A 13399-nucleotide genomic window follows, 5' to 3' on the forward strand; every position below is an offset into this window, starting at 1 on the left:
GCTTGAGGTGGGTTGTACAAATGTGGTGCACCTGTTGCAGGTCTAAGTTCCACTCTGAACCAGTAAGTCCTTCAGCTCATTTAGCCTGCGAGGAAGTCAAGGTTATGGATCTAGTGGTTCTTATAGCTCTGTGAGCCAGTGTAATGAAGTGCTGGACAGCTTATTTCCCACACCATTTGCATTAATGCATCTGTTGAGGCTCTGTCTTGATATCACCCTACATGAGTGACGACCCTGGGTAACACTGCATGAGTCGGGAATCACCATGCAGCCATGCCGCACACTTGGGTCATCTCATCAAAGGGCATGAGTTGAACAGATTCGTACAGATCTCCTAGTGACATTATCCCAGCTCGACAGCAGAGAGACTTGTGCACCCTTCTAGCCGGCTGAGTGGGAAAGTCCATAGGGAGTCTTCGGAAGCATTTCCAGAGCCAATTATATGGTGCTTCTTGCAACAGGGTGGAGGTAACTTGGACTTTGCACTTCTTGTCGAGAATATATTCACAAACATCTATAAGGTCAATTCACCCTACAGGTATGCAAACACAAATAACACCACCAGACTAAACCATCCCACCATACAGATGGTGAGCAGTCCGACACAGGATTCAAAGCCAGAGACCCTCAGCTCCCTCAATCCAAGGGAAGGTAAAAGTTTCCAGAGCTACACTCTCCGGTCACACCGCCCTCCCCCCCAAACCAACTGTCATTATAAAGTAGAGTTCTTGAAAAGAAAAAAAATAACTGTGCAGTTTCAGCTGCAGGGGAATGTTTCCGAAAAAATAAAGTGGCCTAGGCAACTGCACCACATGACCCTCTGTGGTGGTACACACCAGACCCTACTGAGGCTTTCGCCGTCGCCTGTTCAATATTACGCAGAAGTACATTTTGTTGGTCTCTGTACACTCTGACCCCCCCCTAGTTACATGTGGTACGTTCCACAGGAATCCCATTAATCGAAGTGGAGGTCTTCAACCCAGCACTCCTCTGTAGCAATAGAAATACAAAAAAGATTTGCCCGCAATCAAGTGGATACCATGGTGCGCTAATATCTGTGGCGTTCCTCAAGTAACTGCGGAAAACTGTGTGTGATCATACACAAGCGGTTATCCGAATATATTGAGATGACGGTGACCATGGATAGAAACCCAACATCACCCCTCGACACATATGGTAGGCTATTAGATTATGGCTGTAATCTGATAAAAGCAGAGACCATCAACAAAAAAGACCAAAGAGCTAAAACATGCGACCCTTCCATTCATTTTCAAAGAGAGGATTGTGAAGCAATAAATTACCGTGCAGGTCTAGAACATACGAGAGACATTCTGTGACAACCTAGGCCTGAACAAAGAAGTTTATGGCAATATTCCACCACATAAAACACAGTAGATTTTCTTTTTTAGAGTCAGTAACTTGAAACCTGCCAAGCATGTACCCCCGCCTTAACCAAGAGACAGCATGAGGCCAGCCTTAGCTAAATTATGACTTCTAATAGAAATCTAAAAAACGCAATACCATAACAAAAATCCAATTAAACTGAAGGGCTTAGCTGTAGAGGAGGCTGCTAGCCTTTGACGACTGTACAGCTCTAGTAACTGTCAATGATACTGTTGGTTCTTGGGAGGGGAACATGGCAGCTGAGATTGGGGTATGGCAGAGCAAACCAGCTTCCACACTTCCTAGCAGCAGCTGGCACTATGAACTCCTTTTTCATGGACACTAGTTTTCCTGTGTGCAACCCTATGGTGCCCTCCACTTACCTTCAGCCTCATGAAGAGAGGCCCGAGCCGCTGTGGCTCGTATCAGCCTCCGAGGATTTGGTGGCAGAGCATTCCTGCAGCTCCTCCTGCAAAGGAGGAGAGGGACGCCGGGGGTCGAGTCTGGACCTCAGTGTGTGGCTGGGAACCCCAAGAGATCTTTCTTCAGAGATGTCAGCAGCACACACCAGCACTACTGGGCCAAATGTTGATGTGGATATGAGGGGTTATTTGGTCAAAGGGATAAAGCAGTGGCGCCCGGGTACAGAAGGTGATAAGGGTCTTGAGCAAGTGGGAAAGCATCAAGCTTGTCCAACACCTTAATTAACCCCCCAACAGGAACAGACATCAACTGCGTTCATCAGGCGGAGAAGTGACATTGGAGGGGAGATGACACACACCACAACCTAGTGGAGGAGCGACCATTGTAAGCGCAAACCACTAAAAGTATGGATTAATATTTGAGTTATATTACTAATGCAGTGACAGTCATCTGGAACTTGTGAAAGTTCTGGGGATTTGAATAAGGGATCAGCTGTGACCAGTTCGCTGCCTGAGGTTGCTGATCCATGCTTGTAACTCTAAATAAACATTTCAAGACAACATTTGGTGTGGATTGACCCATATGCAACACTGGAGATGAGAGAAAACAGATTAATCATCACCAAATTCCATGAATAATTAGAAACCACGTAAACCCACAGAAAGTAAAACACTTCCCTTACCTGCTATTGCAGCTGACTGACTAAGTGAAGGTTTGCTGCCAAAGCGGGGTGAGACTGACGCCTTTAATATATGATTGTGTGTGACAACGAGCAGGGCAAACTTGACTGGTGTGCGGGACATCATATAGCTGAAAGAGGCAATGAATCGGAGAGAGGCGTGTGGCCACCAGTCCGCAGGCAAATGAGGACGTCAGTAGAACCTGTCCGTGCATCTTAATCTGTTATTGTAGAAGGCTGGCTCTCTATGTAGCGTTCAAAACCAGGCACACTGTGCAGGGGTGCAGGCAACCACACATTGGTTTATAGGAGGGAAAAACCAGACCACCTAATGCTCTAATTTTATCATAGCTTGGCGAGCAGTGAGGCTAATCTTGGAGAAGTGCAAAGCATTTGTTCTACACACAATATCAATAAATGAGACCACATACTCAAAAGAATAACTTGAGACCAATTTATAAACATACTTCAGATTTTTATAAAACTTAAGGCCAGCATTGGGTAAGTACTTTTTTAAGTTATGAATTTTTGAAGTTTTATTGAAAATGGTCTTTATGTGTGTAATTATGCACCACAGAAATCAAGAGAAATACTTTGAAAATTCACAGTAAATCAAGCAATGCATTTAACAGGGTCTCCTTTTGCAGGTACGTTGAGGTCATCAATGAGTACCATGGATCAGCTGGAGAGGTTCAGGCGAGACGCTGTTCCTGCAGAACCAGCTGCAGAAAGTTGATGAGTTGGTGTCAGGCCACTGGCGGGGACCACTCGGAAAAGTACTGCACTGGCAGACTAAGAGGTTAGGTCCCCTTGGAGTGTTGAGGTCGCAAAGGGTCGGGGACCGTTAGGGCACAGCTGTTTCTTCAGTGCAGGGCACCGGGCTGCCAGGTGCAGAGCGAATCAGTGAACCAAACAATCCAGGGTTTGGAGTAGCTATCATGAGGCTGTGAAACATTTACAGACCAGTGCCCACCACATGTACTAAAATGGCTGCTCTGTTCACTTACTATGGCCCAGGTTCGGCAAAGACACAGAAGGGGCACATTGCTCATGCAGGTATGCCCTCACATACCATATAGTGCACCATGCCTTAGGACTGGAAGGCCTGCCAGAGGGGTATCTTATCCATAGGGTATGCAGTGTATAGTGGACAGGGTGTAGAGGCTTTGTGCCATATCGAGTTTGTCTTTTAGGATTGCACCAGAACGCTCAACCTGCAGAGGCAGTGCTGGGTGCTTCTGGATGCATGGCCCTCGAGGGAGACACAATCTGTGCTGCCACCCTCAGCGACCTATCCTTTGTACCCCATGCCCTGGGTACTCAAGTACAGCTTACTAGGGACTTATAGTAGCAGCTAAAGGGGTTGCTAATTATGCTAATGCATCACAGCAGTTTTAGAGAAAGAGATCTGGCCCAGGGAACCTGGTTATCAGAGGCCCTGGGCAGTAACAACTTTGATGCTATGTCACAGACCAGGAAAAAAGTGGGGGGATAACCATTACAAAAGAGGCCTTTTCTCACAGAGTATAGTATAGGCCTGAAAGACGTTCAGATGCAGGGGGAGAACATGTGTGCAACTAGACTCTGAATGAATCCACATCGCGTTACTGTGGGTTTACGGACACCACAGGTTCTTTCGTAACACATAGCAGTGATGTGCTCACCTTCTTAATCAGAGAACCTGGCACTGTGCACATCTCGTGTATATCGGTGATCTGCACATCTACTTTGTCACAAGCAGATTGTGTGTCAGTGTGGACATAAGCATTATTGGGCGGAACCGCAGTATCATCTTAGCCTACACAACAACGTGATGTGCACACCAGTATTTTTCACAGTGCACATTTAATTTATTAAAAACAGCAACGATGATGTGCACATCTTCAAGCTACAATACATATTGTTTTCACTGGATAATATTAGCGATGATGTCCCCACCAATTCTTACAGCACACTTCAGATCCATTGTGTTATTCTAGCAGTTATGTTCACACCTCATACTGTGGTTCGGAAATCCTAAAATTAAAATTACAGTGATCCATAACCCAGGAGACTTGATTTAAGAAATTGAGAAAATAATTCAGATATTATGGCAGGTGCTAAAATGTCTGAACCTCCTCATTTTGTTTCAAATAAAAGTGACCCTATCTTGCCATGGAAAAGATGGAAACAAAAATTTGTTTCATATTTACTTGCTTTAGGGGGTGACATTTTTTCAGCTATTCACAAACAAGCCATATTATTGCATAATTTGTAAATAGTAGGAAGGCGCGTGTCTGCGGGTCTGGATGAGATTACTATTGGGCATGGGGAAGGTGAACCCGATACTGTCTACGACCCGTCTAATGATGTCGGAGAAACAGTTTGGCCCACAAATTACCATGGTACTGGAGAGGCACAAATTTCTCACGAGTGCAGGGAAAACAGGAGAGAATTGGCACATATGTTGCAACTTTGAAAACATTAGCTCGTATATGTGATTCAGACAGGCTGACAGATTCTCTTGTTAGAGATCAGATTGTGAGATGCACAAGTAACAAAAATGCAAGAAAAATTACTTGCAAAAAATCCAAGTTTGAAAGATGCAATAGCAATAGTTGAGAGTACGGAAATCACTAGCATGTGGGTGCATGAAATGCGTGATGAAAAAGAAAAGGCCAGCATGGGTTTCGATGAGACCGTGAATTAAGTAAAATAAGTTAGTAAATATACGGAGAAAGAAGTTGACAAAAATGATAGAACTGAATGCAGGGATGGAGATAAAAAGAAATCTACTCAGAATGATACTTTGATGTCAGCCAAAAATGGTAGATTGAAGTGCTTTAGATGTGGGAGTGAAGGACATCTTTCCAATAGCCCTGGGTGGTTTGCATCCTGCAGGAAATGTAGTTAGAAAGGGCATTATGCCACAGTGTGTAGAGGAAATAAACAAGAGGGGTGAGCTGTGTAGAAAATGAAGAGAATTTTGTTTTCAGTGCAAGAGATGGTGGATTGGTAGATGAAGATCCAGGAGAAATGCCAGGGTGGGAAATCGTGGTTGGAGGGAAAAAAAAGTGTCTGTACCTGCTGATTCTGAATCACCATAAACAATGATTGGTGGCAAGAATTGGGACTCAATATTTGGTAAAAAAGAAACAATTACTGGTGATAACCTTTTAGGTTTGGGGCCTCAAAGGGACATGGGGATAACAATAAGTCCTAATTCCTAACAGAAGGTGTTGTTAATGGCGAATGAGGAATTCTCTGCTGAAATGTTTTCAAGATTTCCTAAAGTATTTGGTACAGGGTTAGGGCTACTAAAATAAAATAATATCGAGAATGGTGCAAAACCATGTGTCTAATGTAAGCAAGTTCCTCGTATGATGTTGGATCCACTGGAACAAGAGTTAAAGAAACTGAAAGAAAGAGTTGTAATAGAAAAAAACAACATTTTGGCCAAGATCAACTAGAACATGATGAAATATTGTGGAGAGTATCGGAGCGGCTGCAGAATGCAGGGTTAGTGATAAAGAAAAGTGCAAATTTAGAGTATCAACTGTAACTTATTTGACACACCATTTTTAGTAAGGAAATGAGTCTAAAGATTGATTTGGCAAACAGTATTGTGAAAGCTCCTAAACTGGAAAATAAAGACCAAGTGTGATCATTTCTTCATCTGGCAGAATTGTGTTCAAAATTCATTCAGAATTTTGACAGCGTTTCTCAACTGTTGAGGGTGCTACTAAAAAAGGGTGCTGTTAGACCAGACAGCCTTAGGGTGGTCACCCCTATCCTTCTGCCTGCCTCCCTCCACTTTTTGGACACTGTTTTTGCTGGTTTTTAGACTCTGCGCACTTTACCACTGCTGAGCAGTGCTAAAGTGCATATGCTCTCTCCCTTTAAACATGGTAACATTGGATCATACCCAATTGGACTATTTAATTTACTTATAAGTCCCCAGTAGAGCGCACTATATGTGCCCAGGGCCTGCAGATTAAATGCTACTAGTGGGCCTGCAGCACTGACTGTGCCACCCACTTAAGTAGCCCCTTAACCTTGTCTCAGGCCTGCCATTGCAAGGCCTGTGTGTGCAGTTTCACTGCCAATTCGACTTGGCATTTAAAAAGTATCTGCCAAGCCTAAAACTCCCCTTTTTCTACATATAAAACACCCCCAAGGTATGCCCTAGGTAACCCATAGGGCAGGGTGCTGTGTAAGCAAAAGGCAGGACATGTACCTATGTAGTTTACATGTCCTGGTAGTGTAAAACCCCTAAATACGTTTTTACACTGCTGTGAGACCTGCTCCCCTTATAGGCTAACATCGGGGCTGCCCTCATAGATTGTTTGAGTGGCAGCTGCTGATCTGAAAGGAGTAGGAAGGTCATATTTAGTATGGCCAGAATGGTGATATAAAATCCTGCTGACTGGTGAAGTTGGATTTAATATTACTATTTTAGAAATGCCACTTTTAGAAAGTGAGCATTTCTCTGCACTTAAATCTTCCTGTGCCTTACAATCCACGTCCGGCTGGGTTTAGTTGACAGCCCCTTGTGCATTCACTAAGGCACATCCCAAACACAGGATACTCAGCCTCACTTGCATACATCAGCATTTTGAATGGGTCTTCCTGGGCTGGGAGGGTGGAGGGCCTGACACTTGCATGTCAAAGGACTGTAGCCTGCCCTCACACAAAGGACTGCCACACCCCTACTTGGACCCTGGCAGGCAGGATTGAACTGAAAGGTGACCTTGTGCACTTCTAAGCCACTTTTTGAAGTCTCCCCCACTTCAAAGGCACATTTGGGTATATAAACAGGGCCTCTGCCCCTACCAACTCAGACACTTCCTGGCGATGAAACTTGAACCAGAACCTGCATCCTGTCAAGAAGAACTGCCTGGCTGCCCAAAGGACTCACCTGTCTGCTTTCTGTGAAGGACTGCTGCCTTGCTGTTGCCCTGCTGCTTTGCTGCTCTCTGGCTGTGGTGAAGCTCTTCAAGGGCTTGGATAGGGCTTGCCTCCTGTTCCCTGAAGTCTCAGGGCCAAAAAGACTTATTCTCCACAAGAAAGACTCCTCGTTCTGTGAAATTCGAAAAACAGCCTGCAGCACGGTGAAAATTTCACTGCATGCCGAACCGGAACGACGCAGCCAGACTTTGCACCGAGAAGATCGACGCAGCACCAGCGTAGCAACCGGACATTTGACGCACTGCCCACCGAATCGACGCACAGCTGAGCCGGAACAACGCAGCCTGACTTCCAGAGAGGAATGGATGCAGCGCCTGCCGTCAGGTAGAAAATTTGACACAACGCCCACCGGATTGACACAGTTCTTGTGACTTCGTCCTACTAGTGCAGGAAATCCACAATTCGTCCCCCGGTGCCTGAAAACCCCGCAGCCCGAAGAGGATCAATGACCGAGCGCCGGAAATCGACGCACAGCCGTCCCTGCGTGAAAACTAAATGACTCATCACTGTTTGCGGCCTGCGAAATCGACGCACACCCCTTTGTTACCACGCTGTCCCGCCTCTGCGGTTCTTTGCAGAGATGTTGCACGCGAACCAGGTACTTTGTGCTTGAAAGAGACTATTTGCTTTTAAAAGACTTAAGACACTTTATATCACTTCACAGTGATCTCGCAACATTTACTTATTACATCTTTAATGGTTTTGACCTGCATTTATCCAGATAAATATTATATATTTTTCTGAACACTGTGTGGTGTATTTTTGTGAGGCTATATGGTGTTATTGTATGACTTATTGCACAAATACTTCACACATTGTCTTGTAAATTAAGCCTGACTGCTCAGTGCCAAGCTACCAGAGGGTGGACCCAGGATAATTTGGATTGTGTTTGACTTACCCTGACTAGAGTGAGGGTCCTTGCTTATACAGGGGGTAACCTGACTGCCAACCAAAGACCCCATTTATAACAGGTGCCTAGTTCATTTGGACTTAAATGTGACCAAGCCTTCAAGATTGTCAAGTGTAGCACTGGGAAATTACATATTCTGCGACATTTCGATGCCATCTGGAATACAATTGTATCGACGGATGTCAGTCTTAAGGGATTGGGTGTAGTTTTGGCCCAAGTTGATGATAGCGAAATGAAAAAAGAAGGTTTTGCTTCTCGCTCATTAAAGGGTGCTGAAGAGCAATATCCAGTTATTGATCAAGAGGCATTAGCTGTATATTGGGCAATTCTTTGCTTAAAATGTTTGTATTATGGGGAATACCCTTTGTGGTTAGATGTGTTTGTGTAGAGAGATGGAGAATGTATCTCTTAGGATTAGGAGGTGGTCAGATGGATGTCTAGTTATAACTTCACAGTTGAGTATGTACCTGGATCAAATGGAAATGGAATGGCAGATAGCCTTTCTAGGTTGCTGATTAACCATGGTGGAGACATACATGCAACAGTAGCTGTGGATTGAGTGTATGAACCAGCTTTGGAGAATAGAGAGTTAGAAAACATCAACTCAAGCGATTGAGAGTTGATGGCATTAAAGGAACTCATTGTAAATGGTTGGCCAAACAAGAATGATGTAGCAACTATCTTGGCAGGATTCCTTTGTGTTAAAGATGAATTGTGCATTGATGATGGGAAACTTATGGGGGAAACATGTGGTACCTCCTAAAGTTTTGAGACAACAATTAATTCATTTGGTTCATGAAGGACATTTAGGGAGAAACATGCCCAAGGCTTGATTGTGTGAATGTTACTGGTGGCCAAAGATAGATCAAGAAGTAGAAATTGTTGTAAAGGGTTGTCAGCATTGTGCAAATAATGATAAAACTAGAAAACTCACACAGTTTCTCTGTCATCTGTTGAAGTCCCAGTGGAACCCTGGACAAAACTAGGTCTGGATATAGCAGGTCCATTCGATCTTTTGGACAATGATGAAAGATTTGTTATGTTACTGGTAGATTATACATCTGAGTGGGTGGCCACAACATGCGCGGCTGCTGTAAATACTAAAATGATGAATTAATCTTTAAAAGAAGAGATCTCAACGGAAGGTGTTCCAAAACCTCTTGTGAATGATAATGGGGTACAATGTGTCTCAAGAAATTAGATAAAGTATAAATAAAATAGTAAACATTGTGCACAGTGTGCACTCTTGAATAAAAAATCTCTGAAAGAAGTATTGAGAAACCTGGTAGGCACACAGTGTCACTCCTAAAAGCGCGACATCTAAATCTCCATTTGTTTCCCACAGAGGAAGGAAACCTCACTGTGAGCTCAAGTGAAACTTCGAATGATGAGCTGGTTTTCCATAGGATGGATCACAACAAGCACGTAACTCACTTTGATACAAAGAACTGTGTACGAGAATCTAAGTTGAAAATGGGTTTTAGTTTAGTTTTAGTGAAAAGACCAGGTTTAAGAAAAAAAGGGTTGTTCAAGATTGATGGGTCCTTTTGTAATAACTTCCCTCAGAAGCAGTGTTACACTTTTAGATCCAGGAGATGTGTGGAGCAAGTCCAAATTAACAAAAGTAAACAATTCTAATTCTAAAACTGAGCTGGATAAAAGTCATGTTCTAGGGGATTTGAACTCTAATAATGAACTTATGATGAAAAGAAATAAATTCATACCTAGCTGGCACAAGGACTATGTGATGGGGGAATTTATAAACAACAAGCATAGATGTAGTCATAAAATTGATGAGAATTTACTCACTCAAACAACTTTTGTAGGAATCAAAAAATATTAACTGTATTGCTAAAAAAAAATGTATAAATTATACAACATTGTTACTTTCTTATTCTGTACATAAAGCAGGTTCAGGGTATTGGCAGACAGGGGAACATGGAGAGGCAGGTCTTGGCCCAGATGTGCACACAACAGGTATTTAGAGTCAAGTAGATGGGGAGGCAGGGGAAGACAAGATCGCTGAACTGGGCATAACAAACATCAGAGGGCAGTATTTTGTGCTTTAAGTCCAAAATAGCAAGGAAATTGGAAACTTCAGAAAAGAATCAAAAACAGATACAAGGGTTGTGCTGTGCACGAGAGTCCAAGCTGGATAATCAGGTTGAGTGCACAAGGGTCTTGGAAGAGTATGGACAGAGTCGTTTTAGACCTACAGCAAACCAGTGTGGAGCTATGGGAGCTAATGCATCAAAACAGATCTTTAAAAGCTGATGCTGAGAGGCTGGAAATTCACGCCAGGTGGAACAGCCTAGGGCTGCTAAATATCCTGGAAGGCATAGCAGGATTACTGACTGGAGACAATGAGAACTGGGCAGCAGGACGGGGGAGCTGCAAACGTTAGGCGCAGGAGTCCAGATGAAATTTCCCACTATCCTGAGAATAATGTGGAACGAGAGAGACAGAGGATGATGATTTAATCAAATAAATTAGAGAAAGTTCTTAAATTTCAGAGTGTGAATTTGGTGTGGGGGTGTAGGAAATGTAATGGGGGATTGATTTTGTTTTTTTCTTTTGTTGAGGTTTTTTTTTTTTTTATTTTTTTTATTTTTTTTAAGGTCATCCTCCACTTGAGGTTCCCAAATTGGCGAGGATAGTGCCAGTTAAATAAGGGTAGGTTCCTCAGGCAGGGCACATAAGGGTGAGGAACACATGGAGAGAAAATAAAAAACAAAAATAAACATCACAATCCTCAGAACACATGCAGGGCTAGCTTGCAAATCTTCATCAGAACAAAGCATTTCCCCTGAGAGCAGGGTGTTACACCCTCTCCCTTTGAAAATAGGTGTTACGGGCTGGGAGGGGTAGCCTTCCCCAGCCTCTGGGAATGCTTTGAAGGGCACAGATGGTGTGTCCCAGACTTCAGCCATCTTGCTTTCCAAGGTGTGGGGGCACTCTGGAGGGCTCTGCGTGGCCAGTGCCAGCAGGTGACATCAGAGACCCCTCCTGATAGGTCCATACCCGATAAGGTAGCCAATCCCCCTCTCAGAGCTATTTAGGATCTCTCCTGTGGGTTCTCTTCAGATTCTGCTCGCAAGTTTCCTTCAGGAATTCTCTGCAATTACTTCAGAATCCTCTGACCTCGGATCAACCACAGCCAACTCCAAGAAACGCTGTAACTGCAACAAAGTGTCTACAAGAGACACTTTTCTTCAGCAACCTCAGCTCCAAGTCAGCAACTGCAACAGTTTCCACGGTGTGCATGCTCTGGGGACTCCCTGTCTTCATCCTGCACCAGAAGGACCGAAGAAATCTCCAGTGGAGTGACAGTCATTCCCCTGCTCCAAGCAGGCACCTTCCAAGGCGATGACCGGTACCCTGGGACTCCTCTCATGTCAATGAGCGTGCTCCTAAGGACACAGAGGGTGGACATCATTGACATAGACTGTCCTGGGGTCCTGCTGATGCAATTTGGAGGAGGTAAAACCTTGCCTTCCACGAGAACAATGGTACCCCTGTGTACTGTGTCTTCTTGCCCTCCTGAGTCCCCTCTGTGCACTCTTTGCAAAATTAATTTGTGCACAGCCTGGCCCAGGTCCCCAGCACCCCACCCTGCGATGCTCAACTCGCTGAGTTGTTCTCCGGCGGTGGGGGACCTTCCTTTGTTATGCTGCATCAACCGTGTTTTGCGCCTCCTTTCAACCCGGATCCCGCGGCTTCTGGGGGAGCTGGCTGGCATTCCGAGGGCTCTCTAAAGTACTGAGAGCTCCCTCTTTCTCCGGTCCCTCCTGGGTCCACTACACTTGTCTAGGGGGGAATTTGTGATTCACATACCACTTTTTTAGTATATGGTTTGTGTTGCCCCTAGACCTATTTTCTCCCATTGCATTCTATAGGGTTTCCTACTATTTGCATTGTTCTAGGACTATTTACTTGTCAAATTTTGGAGTCTAGTGTATATATTGTGTATAATACTTACTTCCAGAAGGAGTATTGTCTCTAAGATATTTTTGGTACTGTGTCACCCAAATAAATACCTTTATTTTTGGTAACACTGAGCATTGTCTTTACTTGTGTATAAGTACTGTGTAACTATAAGTGGTATTGCAAGAGATTTGCATGTCTCCTAGTCCAGCCTAAGCTGCTCTGCTATAGCTACCTCTATCAGCCTAAGACGCTAGAACACTACTACTTCACTAATAAAGGATAACTTGACATTGTGTAAAGTGTAAGTACCCAAGGTACCCACTACAAACCAGGCCAGCCTCCTACAGTCTCCCATGGGCTGCAGCTTGTATTATACTGTAGGAGGCTGGACTGGCTTGTAGTGAGTACCAAGGGGTACTTGCACCTTGCACCAGGCCCAGTTATCCCTTATTAGTGTATAGGGTGTCTAGCAGCTTAGGCTGATAGATAATGGTAGCTTAGCAGCTTAGGCTGAACTAGGAGACGTGTGAAGCTACTACAGTACCACTTAGTGTCATATGCACAATATCATAAGAAAACACAATACACAGTTATACTAAAAATAAAGGTACTTTATTTTTATGACAATATGCCAAAGTATCTTAGAGTGTACCCTCAGTGAGAGGATAGGAAATATACACAAGTTATATGTACACAATACCAAAAATATGCAGTATAGTCTTAGAAAACAGTGCAAACAATGTATAGTTACAATAGGATGCAATGGGGAAACATAGGGATAGGGGCAACACAAACCATATACTCCAAAAGTGGAATGCGAACCACGAATGGACCCCAAACCTATGTGACCTTGTAGAGGGTCGCTGGGACTATTAGAAAATAGTGAGAGTTAGAAAAATAACCCTCCCCAAGACCCTGAAAAGTGAGTGCAAAGTGCACTAAAGTTCCCCAAAAGACAAAGAAGTCGTGATAGAGGAATAATGCAGGAAAGACACCAACCAACAATGCAACAACTGTGGATTTCCAATCTAGGGTACCTGTGGAACAAGGGGACCAAGTCCAAAAGTCACAAGCAAGTCGGAGATGGGCAGATGCCCAGGAAATGCCAGCTGCGGGTGCAAAGAAGCTTC

General features: G+C 44.0%; 1 protein-coding gene across 2 annotated transcripts in view; it reads right to left on the bottom strand.

The window, feature by feature from the left end:
• The window catches only part of LOC138252457 (zinc finger protein 420-like), a 32298-nt gene that overhangs the window by 6974 nt on the left and 11925 nt on the right, over nucleotides 1-13399 (bottom strand). The gene's annotated exons all lie outside the window — the stretch shown is intronic.

This window comes from Pleurodeles waltl, chromosome 1_2 (genome assembly GCF_031143425.1).
Source record: "Pleurodeles waltl isolate 20211129_DDA chromosome 1_2, aPleWal1.hap1.20221129, whole genome shotgun sequence".
Classification (NCBI taxonomy): Eukaryota; Metazoa; Chordata; class Amphibia; order Caudata; family Salamandridae; genus Pleurodeles; species Pleurodeles waltl.